Here is an 18,346-nt window from a genome sequence, read left to right as displayed (position 1 = left end):
TAAAGAATCATCATACAAAAAAATATTTATTTAACAAAAGCCTTACTAAAATGGGATCTATGGTGGACAAAGTGATCTGCTGGGGATCGACACACGACACTAACCAGAACACTACTCGCTTTGTCTAACTTCATACACGTGAATCCAGGTTATGGCAACAAACTACGCCACCACCAAGCATCTATATTCTACCATACAAAAAAAAGGAAAAATATGCTTCAAAAGAACAGGGTGCTGAGAAATAGATAGTATATCCCTACGTCGCAGCAGCAAATACTTTACCATACTACTGATCAAAACGCCACACTACGATGTGTTCAGTGACTGAAGTCATGGATGGCGGAAATCTGTTATTAAATGCACGTTCCCGAAAAATGCAAGTATGCGGTCTCGCATTCAGTTAATTCAGAACACAGGTACTTCCCTAACAGTCTCTGAAACCCCGACAGATTCCAGTGTGCAGGTGAACCCATTTGCTGGTCTGCCAAACCAATATGACTCCGTGCCACGACTGTGCGTGTCGGAATACGTGAAATGTTTAGACGGCCGACTCAAGACAAATAAGTACACCCATGCGTCACTCATTGTGACCGTGACGATATAAGCAGTTCCTTTGATGTTTCAGAAGGTGACTGGCACAGGCTCTAAGTCGCGCCCTAGCAAAGGACACAAGTCTCACCGTTTAGGTAGAGACCTGCAGTTCTTTACTAGCGAAGTGCCAGTACAAGAGACTTGTACCAGAGTGTGACAATCTCCCTTACTCTGTGTTGCCTTCTCAGCTCGGTTCCAAAAGCACATTTCTCTTTTTTGACTTCCCCCACTTTCGCACAAGCCAATCACGAGCAGGAGCCCAGCAATCTAAGCTCAGTGAATGGTCTTTGCACTGCACACCGATTTGAGCAATCAGAGACTTAAAGTTAATTGGCAGAAAACGGAAAAAAATTCATCTTCGCGGCCTCTTTCCCACATGTTTGCCGTGTCTTTTGCTAACAAAATACAGGGTGGAAGCACAGCCCTCCATAAACAGCTTGTTATCTCTCCTGTTGCATTCATTTCAAAGTTTGCAAAGAACGGCCGTAATCTCGCATTGACAAAAGAGGTTTTGAAACAGAGTCTACACATCTGGGCGCCAGTTTTCCTGTCCCATGGACATTTGCAGAATGTGTACATTTCTTTTGGCGGCTTGCTCGCTAACAAGGCCTACAATGCGCTGTCAGCAACTTTTCAGCACTAGGCCGTATACCTGGACGTCTGCCCCTGTCCGTGGCGCCAGGCTGAAAGTTTTTCTGCACAATACGACTGCGGCACAGGGCCGTCTGGAAATGTCTCTTCATCGTTCTCCAGAAAAAAATGCGCTTTGTCGTCCCACCAACACCGTGCTTTTAATGCAGTCGTTTAAGTCGGCACCCTGTTCCTTTGAACGCAGATAAAGCTTACCGTATTTCTTTCCCTAGAGCACACAAACAAGACCATACACTGCTGCCCACCATTTCATCACAATGTATGAAGCCAGATTGCTGTAGTCGTATTCCCTACACCAAATCAGAAGTGAGAGTGCTCTGCAATCTCTCACAATATATCTGCATGACATGAAACAGACATACTGAAAAGCAGTACTCAGAAGTTTATCCGTGTATACACAAGCATAGGAAAAGGTGAAAGATAAAAACAAAATTTAATCATAACTTACAACTGGGGAATTATATATGCTCTACATTTTTTAAAACTTGTTTCAGAAATGTGTTTCAAATATAGTAACAAATCACTGATGATTTAAAAGGTACTCAGTATTACAATCAAACTAAATCTAAATAACAAAAAGAATAAATATGAACACAATATTAAACACCGAATACATTTGATCTTACATATTTATTGCTGGATTAACATAGTAGCGAGATTCATTGTTAATAATGGAGGAAACTAAGACATTTTTAAGTAATTTAAAATAATGACTTTTCAGAAAACATTTTTAATTGTCAGATCTCAGTATAAAATACTGTTGCACTACAGTGATAATATTAATCAGATTGCCTAGCAAAAAAGTGAAGCACACAAAAGTGGAGGTAGAAGCAAAACGACACTTAACGGGTGAAGGTATGTGATGTAATTTCAGTGATTACAATATTTGATTAAATTTACAAACAACTTGACAGTATGAACTCACTTCTCCATACAAATTTGCACCCCCTCTCGTCTGGATGCCTGAAATGACTTGGTTTAGAAGGCTGTCAAAAAGGTACTGCATACACTCTTGAGGCAAACTCACCACGCCCGTTGTAATTGGTCCTGATATACTGGCGCTGGGATGGAAATGACATCTGAGCTGGTCCAATCCACATTCTGTCAGTGACAGATCTGAGAATCATACTGCCCACAGGAGTATCACATCACTACATAGACAGCTGTTAGAATATTGCTGCGCGGTGCGGGATCCTTACCAGGTAGGATTGATGGAGGACATCGAAAGGGTGCAAAAAAGGGCAGCTCGTTTTGTATTATTACGTAATAGGGGAGAGAGTGTGGCAGTAATGAAAAGCGAGTTGTGATGGAAGTCATTAAAGCAAAGACGTTTTTCGTCGTGGCGAGATCTATTTACGAAATTTCAGTCACCAACTTTCTCTTCCGAATGCGAAAATATTTTGTTGAGCCCAGCCTACATAGGTAGGAATGATCATCAAAATAAAATAAGAGAAATCAGAGCTCGAACAGAAAGATTTAGGTGTTCGTTTTTCCCGCGCGCTGTTCGGGAGTGGAATTGTAGAGAGATAGTATGATTGTGGTTCGATGAACCCTCTGCCAAGCACTTAAATGTGAATTGCAGAGTAATCATGTAGATGTAGATAGAAAAATGCTGTGTGTGAATGAGCGATGTTCTGTTGAACAATAGCACCACCATACTGTCACCTGAATGGTACCACACAAGGACGTAGGATGTCCATGATGCGCGATCATAGTTTCCTCAATCGCTACCAGCTGTGACCTGAAGTCATTCCTCTCAGCTCCCCCACCATGATGTCAGGTGTAACACTGGAGTGCCTCCAAAACACTGAGAGAATAGGACCTCTCCCCAGGTAGCCGCCACATTTACCATTGGTGGTCATCTAGGACAGTGTAGAACAGCAATTCATTACTGAGCACAATACAACTCATTCATCAGCAGTCCGTGCATCCTGGTTACAGCAGCCCTCCAAAACCAGCTGTTGGTGTTGTGGTGATAATAGCGATTGCGGTGATAACAAGAATTCCGTAGTCCAGATGCTGCTAGTCTCCGACATATGGTGCAAAGTGACCCAGAATGTTGCAGGGTATCCATTAATCGATCTTGGATGGCAGGCACAGATGTGAAGGGGTTACAACATGCTTGATGCACAGTACGGTGATCCTCCCTTGTGAACACACATAGTTGGCTAGGACATACGCAACGGTTGTGCCTGCGCTCATGTTGCCGTGCAGTCCAACATCATACAAAGTAAGAGCATATGGACTATCAGACCAATTGTTTGATTGGATTGAAGAGTTCCTAGATAACAGAACGCAGCATGTCATTCTCAATGGAGAGAAGTCTTCTGAAGAAAGGATGATTTCAGGTGTGCCGCAGGGGAGTGTCGTAGGACCGTTGCTATTCACAATATACATAAATGACCTTGTGGATGACATCAGAAGTTCACTGAGGCTTTTTGCTGATGATGCTGTAGTATATCGAGAGGTTGTAACAAGGGAAAATTGTACTGAAATGCAGGAGGATCTGCAACGAATTGACACATGGTGCAGGGAATGGCAATTGAATCTCAATGTAAACAAGTGTAATGTGCTGCGAATACATAGAAAGGAAGATCCTTTATCACTTAGCTACAATATAGCAGGTCAGCAATTGGAAACAGTTAATTCCATAAATTATCTGGGAGTAGGCATTAGGAGTGATTTAAAATGGAATGATCATAATAAAGTTGATCGTCGGTAAAGCAGATGCCAGACAGATTCATTGGAAGAATCCTAAGGAAATGCAGTCCAAAAACAAAGGAAGTAGGTTACAGTACGCTTGTTCGCTCGCTGCTTGAATACTGCTCAGCAGTGTGGGATCCGTACCAGATAGGGCTGATAGAAGAGATAGAGAAGATCCAACGGTGAGCAGCACGCTTCATTACAGGATCATTTAGTAATCACGAAAGCGTTACAGAGATAATAGGTAAACTCCAGTGGAAAACTCTGCAGGAGAGACGCTCAGTAGCTCGGTACTGGCTTTTGTTGAAGTTTCGAGAACATACCTTCACCGAGGAGTCAAGCTGTATATTGCTTCCTCCTACGTATATCTCGCGAAGAGACCATGAGGATAAAATCAGAGATATTAGAGCCCACACGGAGGTATACCGACAATCTTTCTTTCCACGAACAGTACGAGTCTGGAATAGAAGGGAGAACCGATGCAGGTACTCAAAGTGCCCTCCGCTACACACCTCAGGTGGCTTGCGGAGTATGGAGGTAGATGCAGATGTAGATACCAATATCTCAATGTCCCATAAATTTGAATATTGCACAATTGAGCCAACCAGCCAAAGGAGACCCACACTGAAACCCCTCTGAAACCGTTTCAGGTGCTTGTAATGCTGTCTTTCACGAGTATGCAGCATTTCCATTTCCTTCTCATTGATCATTCAACATCTGACTCTGTCCACAACCCCTTGTATATCCTACCAACCGTTTGTAACAACACTAGGCACAATAATACTAATGCATTCTGGTGGCCACTCTACTCATTTACATTCCCCGTGATTCTACACTCGTTAACAAAAAAATTTGGCCGTTCCGATAATATTCTTAAGCCTGGCTATCTACTTAAACTTTCATCTCTGTAATCTCAGGCAGTTCCCGGGGAAGTCATCTGTGAGCTGGTGATAAGCAACATGTCGTGTGAATGCAACGGATGGCAGTTGAGACCACTCAATGCTTAAATTTCCTTTTGTCCGATTGTTGATGTGATGAGTGTAATGGAAGCACAGCTACAGTTTATTTCACTTTCTAACACACTAGTAATAACAGTTCAATCCAAGAACAGCTTTTTGATAGGTTTCTTGGCAGACTACCTGCCTCTGAACGCCACATGTGCCAGTGTCTCCGAAACACATTTTCTGGTACCCGGCAGCAGCTGTGTTGCTGCGCACCCTTGCATTTTGTTGAAAATGCCTGTATAATAGTATAAAATGATTTATTGTTTTTGAGTGACATTCCACAAAAAAGTTGATGATTTGCATTGCACGCTAGATAGCAACTGAGGAAGATGACCCAGTTTAACATCATGAATCTTGTATTACACTAATATGCAAGACATGAGTGTGGCTCAAAATAAATTTTAAATTAGCTCACTATGTTGTGTAATGTCATTAACGTGTCATATCTCATGTGTCTTTCCTTTTCGAGGTGATCGTTCATACCATTTTTTCGTCAGTAATTAGTATGTTTTCATCAAGTCAAGTGAGTAACTCTGCTGTAGTGTGTTTTACCATTGTTGTTGGATTTATTATAGTAAATATATAAAATAAACTGCGTGAAAACCTTGCAGATCATGCTCTATAGCAACACAGGTTCACTGCACATTTTATGATCAATGTATGGTTTCTTGGAGAACTTACCACTAAGCGAAAGTGATATTTAAGGAGTTAAATTAGATTTAAATCAACAAAACTGTCCATTTTGGAAGCTACCCATTGTGGAAGGAAACTGCTAATGCCAGTGTCAACAAACGTCTGCAGAGTGGTGACACTGCTATTGCCAGGACTTATCACAGATGAACTAAATTATTTGGCACCTTCCGAGGAGGTTAGAATAATGAGATATGCCCTTATGCCTCAAAAGTGAAGCTACCATCGCCATATTGGTATATCCATTACATTTGGTGTCAAGTGAGTATTCATACAGCATTGCTGTGATATTTTATACTGTATCAAAATACATACTCAGAAATGGCTGGCTATTAGATGCATCAAAGCTAAGAGGGCAAGTGTCACACAGTCTTTAACCGAGAAACTCACTTCCTGGGCTGAACAAGATGGTTCCCCTGGCTTCAGTCAATGTCTGCGCTCCAAACAGGTAGTGCCATCTCCCCGTATTCTAACCTCCTTGGTACCTTCACTTCCTACACAACTATCCCTCTGACATACAGGTGCTGTTTAATGAACCAAAATAAAATTAGTATCGTTTACTGTTGATTTGAATCCTTCAGAAAAGTTTGTAAAGCAGAGTAGCTTGGTATTTGCAGAGCAAGACATCTATGATCATTAGCAAGGATTAAAAAGCTGAGCTTGTGCAAAGACTTCGTGTAAAGGTCCTCTTCAGATTTCATTAAAAGGATTTCTTCTAGCAATTTGTAGCTCCGTTAGATAAAATTAAAAATAAGCGCCTTGAGTGCATTGTTTCCAGTGTGATTAGAGCTGAAAAGATGCCATTGGCCTTGCATCACAAGACATGAGTGAAACCACTGAGCAAACGAAATGCTACCAGCAGCAGATCTCTCTCATTGTGATATTGGTCATTGAGATTAATAACGCAATGTTAAAGATAGGCACTATTACGGGAAGAACGACATTCCTGGAGCCAAAAACTAAATTTTCTATTTCACTGTGTCATTTTACATGAAGATTATATAGCACGAGTCATCGAAGTGGAAAGAGAATGCCAAGCAAATTTAGTAGCACAATTCAGTACCACACACAAAATTAAAGGCACTATCACACGAGTTGCTAAATATCTGCAGTGATGTCGCCGACTTTTAGCTGTGTTAGGAACAGCTTTTGTGTAGTGATATCTTGTTATTCTCATCTTATACTGGCTTTCAAAGCAGGTCCATGTGCAGGTTTGTTTGTATCCAGCTTTATCTCCTTAGGATGTCTAAAGTTGACTTTAATCTGTCTATATTTATGGGATTCAATTAGTTTTAACCCAGACTTCCTGCTAATTTTTAAACTCTCTGTTATGAAAGGGACCTTTTAATGCTAGTGTTGTATAATTTCAGCATAGGGATAGCAAAGCTAGTGATAGGGGTAGGACTGTTATTGTGGGACCCTGCTAGTAATTTGGGTCTCCCCTCAATATCTAATAAACAAACCCGCACATTCTGTAGGTGAATGTACCAATCGCAAGTGCTATACTGTGCTCATAAGAATAAATCTGAAGTAAACAAACACAAACGCGATGATTAGTAAACAGCTCTAGCACATGTATGGTGGGTGGTGCTAACGCTCTGCGAAGTGGGTACTTCTTATGTAGTACATAACTTATTGCTAAGTTTTGGTAACTGAAACTTTAAGATATTCTTATGTATTACCAACCATCAATGTATTTGTTAATCATTCTTTAGCTGTGTAGACTATCCGAAAATACGTTAGTGGTCACAGTCTCTGTAATGTTGTGCTCTGATTGTCGCACTGTTAATATGCAATGTGAAAATGGCTGATGATGTTTCCTGCTCAGTAGTGTAACATGTGAAAAATACGTTTAAAATGGTGAGAAACATGATGTTCCTGATGTTTTTCTCAAGTTCATAGAAAAAAATCACCATACAAAATGCTTGTTCGAATTGGTTGCATTACGGGAACATTAAATAGTGCTGGCAATGGTTTCTCTGTTCAGTTCAGATTATCTACGTCTTTTATATTTAAAAGTCATGAGATTTATGCTAATTAATATATATCTAATCATATTTTATGCAAAATGCATATCTTCTTTTTTCTAATTATAAAATTGCATGCAAAATACCAGTTTTCATTCTAGACATAAATACAGAATTATCAATATTGTCACAGAAGAAGCTGAAGAGCACTGTGGTGCAGTGATTATGATACTAAGCGTTGCATGGAGGGTCGTGTGTTCGAAACTCACCTGGACTGTACAATTTTAATTTCTACATTCGCTTTGAGTATATTCTAGAAGTATCCACATATGTCAAGAATCATTGTACTGGAATGTTCTGTAGCTGTATACATACTGTATGTGTTCTGGCTCGAGGCAGTTCGCTCCGCGCTCTTGTATGTGCAAGTGCTGAATGAACCTTCGTTAAGTGAAGTTACTGTTCGTAATTCATCTAATTACACCTTCTTCTACATGACATTATTCTGGTAGAGGCACTGGGTATTGGAACTTATGATAGCTGCGGACTTTCTAATATAATAATGTAATGAGGTGGCCCTCTACTACGTACCCTCTGACCCAACGTTGAAATATTAAAAGTTTTGGCTGGTTTCGTTGTCTAGGGGCTGGGATACGTAGTTGCAGCATTACAGGCCAAATATTGCTGAGTCTACAGTATACAACACAAACAAAAACTACGCGAAGCGAAATGTAGTGTGAGGAGGGCTATGCGAGATGCGTTCAATGAATTCGAAAGTAAAGTTCTATGTAATGACTTGGCAGAAAATCCTAAGAAATTTTGGTCTTATGTCAAAGCGGTAGGTGGATCAAAACAAAATGTCTAGGCATTCTGTGGCCAAAATGGTACTGAAACAGAGGATGACAGACTAAAGGCCGAAATACTAAATGTCTTTTTCCAAAGCTGTTTCACAGAGGAAGACTGCACTGTAGTGCCTTCTCTAGATTGTCGCACAGATGACAAAATGGTACATATCGAAATAGACAACAGAAGGATAGAGAAACAATTAAAATCGCTCAAAAGAGGAAAGGCTGCTAGACCTGATGGGATGCCAGTTCGATTTTACACAGAGTACGCGAAGGAACTTGGCCCCCTTCTTGCAGCGGTGTACCGTAGGTCTCTAGAAGAGCGTAGCGTTCCAAAGGATTGGAAAAGGGCACAGGTCATCCCCATTTTCAAGAAGAGACGTCGAACAGATGTGCAGAACTATACACCTATATCTCTAACGTCGATCAGTTGTAGAATTTTGGAACACGTATTATGTTCGAGTATAATGACTTTTCTGGAGACTAGAAATCTACTCTGTAGGAATCAGCATGGGTTTCGGAAAAGACGATCGTGTGAAACCCAGCTCGCGCTATTCGCCCACGAGACTCAGAGGGCCATAGACACGGGTTCACAGGTAGATACCATGTTTATTGACTTCCGCAAGGCATTCGATACAGTTCCTCACAGTCGTTTAATGAACAAAGTAAGAGCATATGGACTATCAGACCAATTGTGTGATTGGATTGAAGAGTTCCTAGATAACAGAACGCAGCATGTCATTCTCAATGGTGAGAAGTCTTCCGAAGTAAGGGTGGTTTCAGGTGAGCCGCAGGGGAGTGTCGTAGGACCGTTGCTATTCACAATATACATAAATGACCTTGTGGACGACATCGGAAGTTCACTAAGGCTTTTTGCGGATGATGCTGTAGCATATCGAGAGGTTGTAACGAGGGAAAATTGTACTGAAATGCAGGAGGATCTGCAACGAATTGAAGCATGGTGCAGGGAACGGCAATCGAATCTCAATGTACACAAGTGTAATGTGCTGCGAATACATAGAAAGAAAGATCCCTTATCATTTAGCTACAACATAGCAGGTCAGCAACTGGAAGCAGTTAATTCCGTAAATTATCTGGGAGTACGAATTAGGAGTGATTTAAAATGCAATGATCATATAAAGTTGATCGTCGGTAAAGCAGATGCCAGACTGAGATTCATTGGAAGAATCCTAATGAAATTCAATCCGAAAACAAAGGAAGTAGGTTACAGTACGCTTGTTCGCTCGCTGCTTGAATACTGCTCAGCAGTGTGGGATCCGTACCTGATAGGGTTGATAGAAGAGATATGGAAGATCCAACGGAGAGCAGCGCGCTTCGTTACAGGATCATTTAGTAATCACGAAAGCGTTACGGAGATGATAGATAAACTCCAGTGGAAGACTCTGCAGGAGAGACGCTCAGTAGCTCGGTACTGGCTTTTGTTGAAGTTTCGAGAACATACCTTCACCGAGGAGTCAAGCAGTATATTGCTCCCTCCTACGTATATCTCGCGAAGAGACCATGAGGATAAAATCAGAGATATTAGAGCCCACACAGAGGCATACCGACAATCCTTCTTTCCACGAACAATACGAGACTGGAATAGAAGGGAGAACCGATAGAGGTACTCAAGGTACCCTCCGCCACACACCGTCAGGTGGCTTGCGGAGTATGGATGTAGATGTAGGTATACACATGAATCGAGTGGTCGAAGGTTCCTATCACGCGGCAATTGCGAATTTAGAACGTAACAAAGACGTTTATAAATGAAAGGTTGCAATTAAATAAAATCTGCAGGTACTTTCTTAACGACTTTAAATGATGCGTACGACAGTAGAAGTACTTTTGAGAATGCGGTATATTTCTGCAAAACATTTATTGGTGTCGATGGTCCTGCAATTAAATAAAATACAACTTGAATTACAGGGAGACAGTAGATTCCCACTTCACGTAGTTAGCTATGAACAACAACATAGCTTGCGAGATATTCACTTCTAAACGCTTACTACGTCTTCACTGTAGAAACCTTGGAAATCTCACAAGTCTGCACTCCGAAGTATTTCTCTCTCTCGCGACCACGCGCGAACCACTCCACACTCCAAGGCCTTCCTTGCGTCCAGCACCTCCCCTGTTCTGTGCCGTACTGTCCCGCACTGCCGCACTTCCAAAACCTTCCTTGCGACCTCTCTCGAAAATGATCCTCCTCCCCCACTTCCATACAGTCTCACCGTTAACGAGCGCTGTGATTGGCTAGAGCGCTCCCTCCATGTCTCCAAGCCAACGTACATTGATAAACATATTTAAGTACATACTAAATATAGACATAGACGAATAAATATGTTTATAAGCATGCTGCTACCGTTTTTTGTGTAACTGTAGAGTACTTATGGCCTGACGCGATTAATGGTAATCGGCCACTTTGACCTCCAATAACTCATGTACTATTCAAGTTACATGCCTGTAATTCATACCAATTTAGGTTTACACTAATAGCTTTCTAAAGACACGTAGATCGACAAAATCGGATGAACCGTTTAGATTTCGGAAATTCGTTGCTGGGTGTTACTTGTATAATTTATCGTCAGATACTGAACTTTAAACTAATAAATATATTGAAAATCTCATTACACCATCAGAATGATCGTACAAACAATGGTAATGTACATGCTTCTTTTTGAGGTATCATGATTTATCTGGCTACTATTAATTTCTGTATGAACTGTGAAATGTCCACTATTATGGTTTCACAAAGTCTGCCATCTTTGGCACCCCCGACGTGTCTCCTTCTTCAACACAGCGTCACCATGGAATTCCCAGCCACATGCTCAATAGAGCATGCGCTGGGGCTACCCTCATGCTCAGCTAACGTTCGGCACCACGTGTTTCCTGCCGGTCCACGGCTTTGACGAGTGTCTTGTGCCGCCGCCCCAACTCGGAACATATAATAGTTCCAGGGCGGCACAACTCGCTCGTTACCTCACATAGCGCACATTATCGACGACTCAGTGGCTCCCATCAGGCCACGACAGAGCCGCCATTTACGTGCTGAGAAACCCGAGTTCGAGCCATATTCAACAGACCGCAACCTATCGGAGACACACTAAGAAGAGGACGTTACGATGACAGCAAATGTGTGCCACCACATGCGGCATACTTCCGGGTTCTCTGGTGAGGATGGCCAAGATCCAAACAAGTGGCTGGAGGTATATGAGCGTACAGCCAAATTTAACAAATAGGATGACACCGTGTGTTTGGCTATCGTATTTTTCTACTTGGAGGGCACCGCCAAGCAATAGTATGAGAACAACGAGGTGAAGTTCACAAGCTGGTAAGTTTTCCAGGCGGAACTGCGCAAGTATTTCGGTGATACACAATGACAAAAGTGCAAGGCTGAAGATAAATTAAAGTGCAGGGCATAGCGTCCAGGAGAAACTACAGCATCCTACATTCAAGACGTCTTGGAGCTGTGTAAAATAGTGGATCCTACAATGAAGGAGGAAGACAAGGTTGCACATCTCATGAAGTGTGTGGCTGAGGACATGTATCAAGCCCTACTCCTGAAGAAGGTTTCAACAGCAGAGGACTTCATAAAATGGTGCCAGAATATTGAGACAATGCATCAAAAGAGAATTACATGCAAGAAGTTTGAACGGCTTCCAAACATCGTATCGATGTCTGTGATGGAGGAAGAAACTGATTTCACAACTGTTCTTCATCATATAGTGAGAGAGGAAGTTCAGAAGGCACTTGGATTGCACAGCAAGCAAAAAATCGAGACGCTTCAAGAGGTCATAAAGGAGGAAGTGGAACAGACATTGAACCAAATCTCTTGACCTTCCTTTCCCTTTAAAACGGTGAAAAAGTCGAGGCCCAGGTGGAGTTATGTTCCTGTAATGCCACATGAGGAACCTGTTTGGGCACCAAGGAAGATTGACGTCTGGAGGACCTAGGATAACCAACCAGTATGTTTCCACTGTGGACGACAAGGACATGTGGTGCGCTATTGTCGAGAAAGGCGGCAGATATTTGATGATGCCCGCGCCAGAAGACAGCAGACAGATCTTAGCTGACGCCAACTACGGGACGACGAAGGTAAACAAGAAGATGTGGGTGCAGGACGACATAGGTCACCATCGCCGCAAGCTAGCCGCTGGAGAGGACGCTCCCCAACATGCCGATCAAGGTCTCCATCGCCGTTTAGAAGCTCCAGCCGATCACCTAGACGCCGCAATCTGGGAAACTAAAGGGTGCAACCTTCCTTGGAGGTGAGGCCGCCGAAGAAAATCCTCCGCCGTCGATCACTACAAAAATGATAGGAAACTACGTCGATATCCTCATCGATGGCCGACCAGCCCAAGCTCTTGGTGGACTCTGGAGCATCATATTCAGTCATTTCGGAGAAGTACCATCACCAGTTGCAGAAAACCATATTCGTCGACAACAAAACATCTTTGCTGGAGGTGGCTAATGGGAAATATGTAAAACCTACAGGAAGATGTACCATTAGTGTCGGTATAAGTGGCCATATACAGCTTTTAGAATTCATCGTCTTATAAGATTGTAGTCATGACGTCATTCTCGGATGGGACGTTTTGAAAACTTCTCAGGCAATTATAGATTGTGGTCGCTCAAAGAGTATGCTAGACGAGATGAGATACGGTGGACAGGAAGATGTGCATCCGAGTGTGTGGAGACTGTGTGTGCTGGATGAAGTGATCATTCCTGCAATCAGCGCTAGAAAGGTAACTGTCACGTGTCATGCCATGCATCAACCCATGGCTCTTGTAGTGGAATGTAAGAGAAGCATACCACTGGAGAATGACTTTGTCATCCCAGCCTCTGTGTCTCATTTAAGAACGGGTTTGGTGAATTGCGGATAGTTAACTGTCGCAGAGAACTACAGATCCTTCCAAGATGCATGTGCGTAACAAACAAAGCCGTTAATTGAAGAACAGCTGAGCGTCATAGAAACCTCCCATGCCGAGTCTGTAGGCGTAATTAGAGCTACCACTACGTGACAAGATCTTCTAGCTCGACTATCGCCAGATCTCATTAAGCAACAACAGAAGAAGCTACTTGCTATTCTTCAAGAGTTCTCTGAATGCTTCAATCCACAGGTGGAGAGTAAATTAGGCGCACTGGAGACCGTCAACCAATAAGCCAAAGAGCATACAGTGTCTCAGCAACAGAATGTCGAATAATTCGCGACGAGGTAGAGAAAATGATGAAGAATGACATCATTCAGCCGTCACAGAGCCCATGGTCGTCACCAGTGGTCCTTGTCAGGAAGAAGAATGGCAGTTGGCGCTTTTGTGTTGATTACAGGAAGCATAATAAGATACCTAAAAAGGACGTTTACCCTCTTCCACGAATTGACGATACACTAGATTGTCTGAAAGGGGCTAAGTTTTTCTCAACCATGGACATGTACTCAGGATACTGGCAAATCGAAGTAGATGAGGCTGATCGTGAGAAAACGGCATTCATCACCCCTGAGGGCTTGTGTGAGTTTAAAGTAATGTCGTTTAGTTTGTGTAATGCACCAGCAACGTTTGAACGGATGACGGATAACCTTCTAAAGCACCTGATGTGGACGATGTGTCTTCGTTATTTAGATGACATTGTAGTGTTCTCAGAGACATTTGATGAACAAAGAAAAAGACTGAGGGCCATTCTTAAGTGTCTCCAACAAGGCGGTCTGAAACTTAATCCAACAAAGTGTCTCTTTGGAGCAAAAGAAATCAAAATACTTGGCACATTGTGTCAAACGAAGGTGTGCGGCCAGACCCAGAAAAAGTGAGATCTATAACGGAATTTCCTATTCCTAAAAGAATTAGAGATGTGAGAAGCTTCCTCGGACTATGTTCTTATTACCATTGTTTTATCAAAGACTTTTGTATCAAAGCCAGGCCACTCCAAGAGTTGTTAAAAGCTGATGTTAAATTTATCTGGGGTGGTGCTCAACAAGATTCTTTCAATGTGCTGCGAAAAGCTCTGACGACTGATCCTGTACTTGGTCTGTATGGTGAGAGAGCACCTACATAACTACACACAGATGCTGGCGGGTATGGGATCAGTGCTGTTCTGGTGCAAATTTCGGATGGAAAAGAGAAGGTGCTTCTAGGACATGTACAAAATCCGAGAGAAACTACTGAACTACAGGAAGAGAATGTCTTGCTGTGATCTGGGCCATATGCAGATCTCGACAGTATCTCTATGGAAGGCCATTCACAGTTGTTACAGACCATCATTCACTTTGATGGTTGATAGGTCTTAAGGATCCAACAGGACGACTCGCCAGGTGGGCGCTACGTCTTCAATAGCATTACATTACCATAGTGCACGAAGGTGGAAGAAAACACCAAGATGCCTACTGTCTCTCAAGAAACTCTGTGCAAGCCCATCAAGACTTTGATGAAGATAGTGACTGTCTTGCTGCACTCCAGCATCTCTCTGCTGAACAGAAGAAGGACACCAAGATATCTCATATTATTCTTCCATTAAATCGGTCAGAGGATGTGAAAGGACAATTTAAGGTAGTTAATGGATTACTTTGCAAGAAAAACTTTGATCCATTTGGAAAGAGGTGGCTACCAGTGATTCCTAAACACATGGGCTTAGCTGTTCTACAGAAATTCCATGACACACTTGAGGCCAGACATTTAGGATTTATTAAGATATACGATAGAATCTGCAAGATATTTTTCTGGCCAGGTTTATTTAAGAGTGTCCGTCACTATGTGTCGCACTGTCGAGAGTACCAGAGAAGAATGGCAGTTCCTCAGAAACCACCTGGCCAACTCATACTAATTACACCAGCCGAAACGCCTTTCCAGCGTGTTGGGATTGACCTCCTCGGACGATTTCCGTCTGCTAGTGGCAATAGATGGATTATTGTTTGCACTGATTATCTGACACGCTATGCCATTACAAAAGCCGTGAAAACAGCCGAAGCATCCGAGGTAGCCAAATTCATCGTGGAAGACATTGTATTAAAACACGCGCCCCAAGGTTGTTAATTACGGATCGAGGGAAAGTTTTTCAATCGAATCTTGTGACATAGATAAACTGTTGGTGCAACATTACTCATCACATGGTGACTGCCTACCATCCGCAAACTAACGGGCTTACTGAGCGCCTTTATAAGCCCTTGGCTGACGTGCTATCAATGTTCGTCAATGTTGAGCAGAGCAACTGAGATGAGGTGCTACCTTTCGTGACGTTTGCCTACTACGCCGCCTGACAAGACTCCACAGGATTTACGCCATTTTTCGTGACGCACGGGCGTGAGGCGATAACGACGATTGACACTGTGTTTCCGTAACATCCTGACGATGCAGACGACGACTACATCAGCCAGATGTTAACCAGATCTGAGGAAGCTCGGCAGTTAGCTCGACTCCGCATGCTGCAGGATGAAGAAAACGATAGACGAAGGTATGATGCGAGCCACCGCCCTGTTATCTACCAGCCTGGTGACCTCGTCTGCATCTTCACTCCGGTTTGGTAGGTTGGTCTCTCTGAGAAGCTCCTCAGACGCTAATTTGGATCTTATAAGGTTGTAAGGCAGTTGTCTGATATTACTTATGAAGTTGAAGATTTCGACCCCGACACGAGACATCGAAAGATCAGAGATATGGTCTGCGTCCTTCGAATGAAGCCCTATAAGGATCCTGCAACCCAGGATAAATTCGAAGCTCCAGCGACAGGCAACAAGCGGAAAAATGACGAAGAGTGTAGCGGCAAAAGAAGTTCTAAGAAGATCACCTCCAGGGCGAGAATCAGTCATTAGGAGTCAGAGTATGCAGTACTGATGACTTGTTCCCGGACTAGAAGGACGTAACACCAAGATGCTGTTCTCTTAAGGAGGCAGCAGTGTCACAAAAGAAGCTGAGTAGCACCGTGGTGCAGTGGTTATGATACTAAACTGGGAGGGTCGTGAGTTCAAAAATCACCTGGACTGTACGGTTTTAATTTCCATAGTCGGTTTGAGTATATTCTAGATGCATCCACATATGTCAAGAATCATTGTACTGGAATGTTCTGTAGCTGTATATATACTGTATGTGTTCCGGCCGGAGGCACTTCACTCCGCGCTCTTGTACGTGCAAGTGCTGAATAAACCTTCGTTATGGGAAGTTCGTGTTCATCATTCATCTGAAGGTGGGGAAAATGGCTTCATGATTCTCTTGTTGATTGACTCATTATCAGTTGAGCAGGTGACAGTCCCAGTACTGAAATGTATTTCTTGGATTCGGATATTTAAGGAGTTCAGAGATTAGCATTTACTGGTGTGACTTACGAGTAGCTGCTCGGCCATGAAATCCAAGTTTTCTCACCTCCCGCCAAACTGTCATAGTACTTGCAGTGGATCCTGATGCAGATTGGATTTCCTGTGTGATGGTCTGGATCGATGTCTGCCTGTTACACATTACGGCCCTCTTCAACTGTCGGCAGTCTCTGTCAGTCAACAGACGAGGTCGGCCTGTACGCTTATGTACTGTACGTGTCCCTCCACGTTTCCACTTCACTATCACATCGAAAACAGTGCACCTAGGGATGTTTAGGAGTGTGGAAATCTCGCGTACAGACGTATGACACAAGTGACACCTAATCACCTGACCACGTTTGAAGTCCATGAGTTACGCGTAGCGCTCCATTCTGTTCTCTCATGATGTCTAATGACTACTGCGGTCAATCATTTGGAGTATCTGGAAGTAGGTGGCAGAACAATGCACCCAATATGAAAAACGAGACTGAAATCAATGTCAATTACATAGCAGAGGACATACTGTTTATTTATAAAATTCAATTCACAGGCATTCGATCTCTCTTTTATTTGGCGATAAAAGCTCACATGCAGCAACTACATGTCCTAATCACATTATTACACTGATGCAGATTGGAGGTGCTGTCTCGGTAAAAAATTTTGTGTGTGTGCTCACCTTGACATGCAGGGATCGACTGGGCTAGTGCACAGCGCCACCACAAGAGGACGTCCCACCCCCCGCCCCTCTACTCACCCGCACCTTCTCCATCCCTCCTATAAAAACATTTCTGGGAAAAAGACTTAGTCTGTGCCAGAGAGAAGGTTTTCATGACACTGAAGTCAAATCAGTGTCAAAAATATTTTGATGCATATTCTTTATTTAAACAGAGACAAAGACGGAGCTTCCACACTTGGATAGATCTCATGTCTGCATCCCTATCCCACTTCTGGTGATATAGTAACAGTAAACACCAAGGTATGGAATAAAGTGTGGTAGAGTAGCCACCGTTTGCCCCCCCCCCCCTACCTGCCTGCCGTCTGGACACTGCCATGGAGGTCAAAAACTGCCCAATGTCCTAATTACAGATCATGATACACGGACCAGATGTCAACCCACTTTGATCTCACAGCCCAGAAAATAGCATCAAGTGGTGTCGGCCTCTTGATCAGGAAATCCCAGACCTGGTTCCTGTCTGTATATCTTTCAAGTGGCTACTTCCTGTTCGTATGAGAACCAACGTCTCCAGACCCACACATGGAGGTTTTCATCTCTCTTCAGAATACTCTATTCCTTTTGCCTGACGCTGGGGACAAAGGGAGAGCCGACACAATTTCGATAAAATAGTCGATTTGCACTACCCTCTCAAATTAATTATTTAACAACTCACAGGAGTCAAATAGATCGCTTAATACACTCACCACCACCTTACAGTGAACCTCTTTCATAATAAAAACATATTTTCAATGTTTGAGTATCACACACAGTCATTACACAAATCGAGTAATTAAATTTCCGCCACAAATAGATCGTAGCTCCAAATATATTTGAGGTCTTGTATGCACCGATGTTTGACAGCACGAACGTTGTTTTCCACCACGACGTTTCCACTACACATAACTGTTGAAAAA

The sequence above is a fragment of the Schistocerca piceifrons genome, chromosome X, assembly GCF_021461385.2.
Source record: "Schistocerca piceifrons isolate TAMUIC-IGC-003096 chromosome X, iqSchPice1.1, whole genome shotgun sequence".
In the NCBI taxonomy this organism is placed as follows: Eukaryota; Metazoa; Arthropoda; class Insecta; order Orthoptera; family Acrididae; genus Schistocerca; species Schistocerca piceifrons.
The sequence above is the reverse complement of the archived record's forward strand: the minus strand, read 5'-3'. Positions refer to the sequence as shown.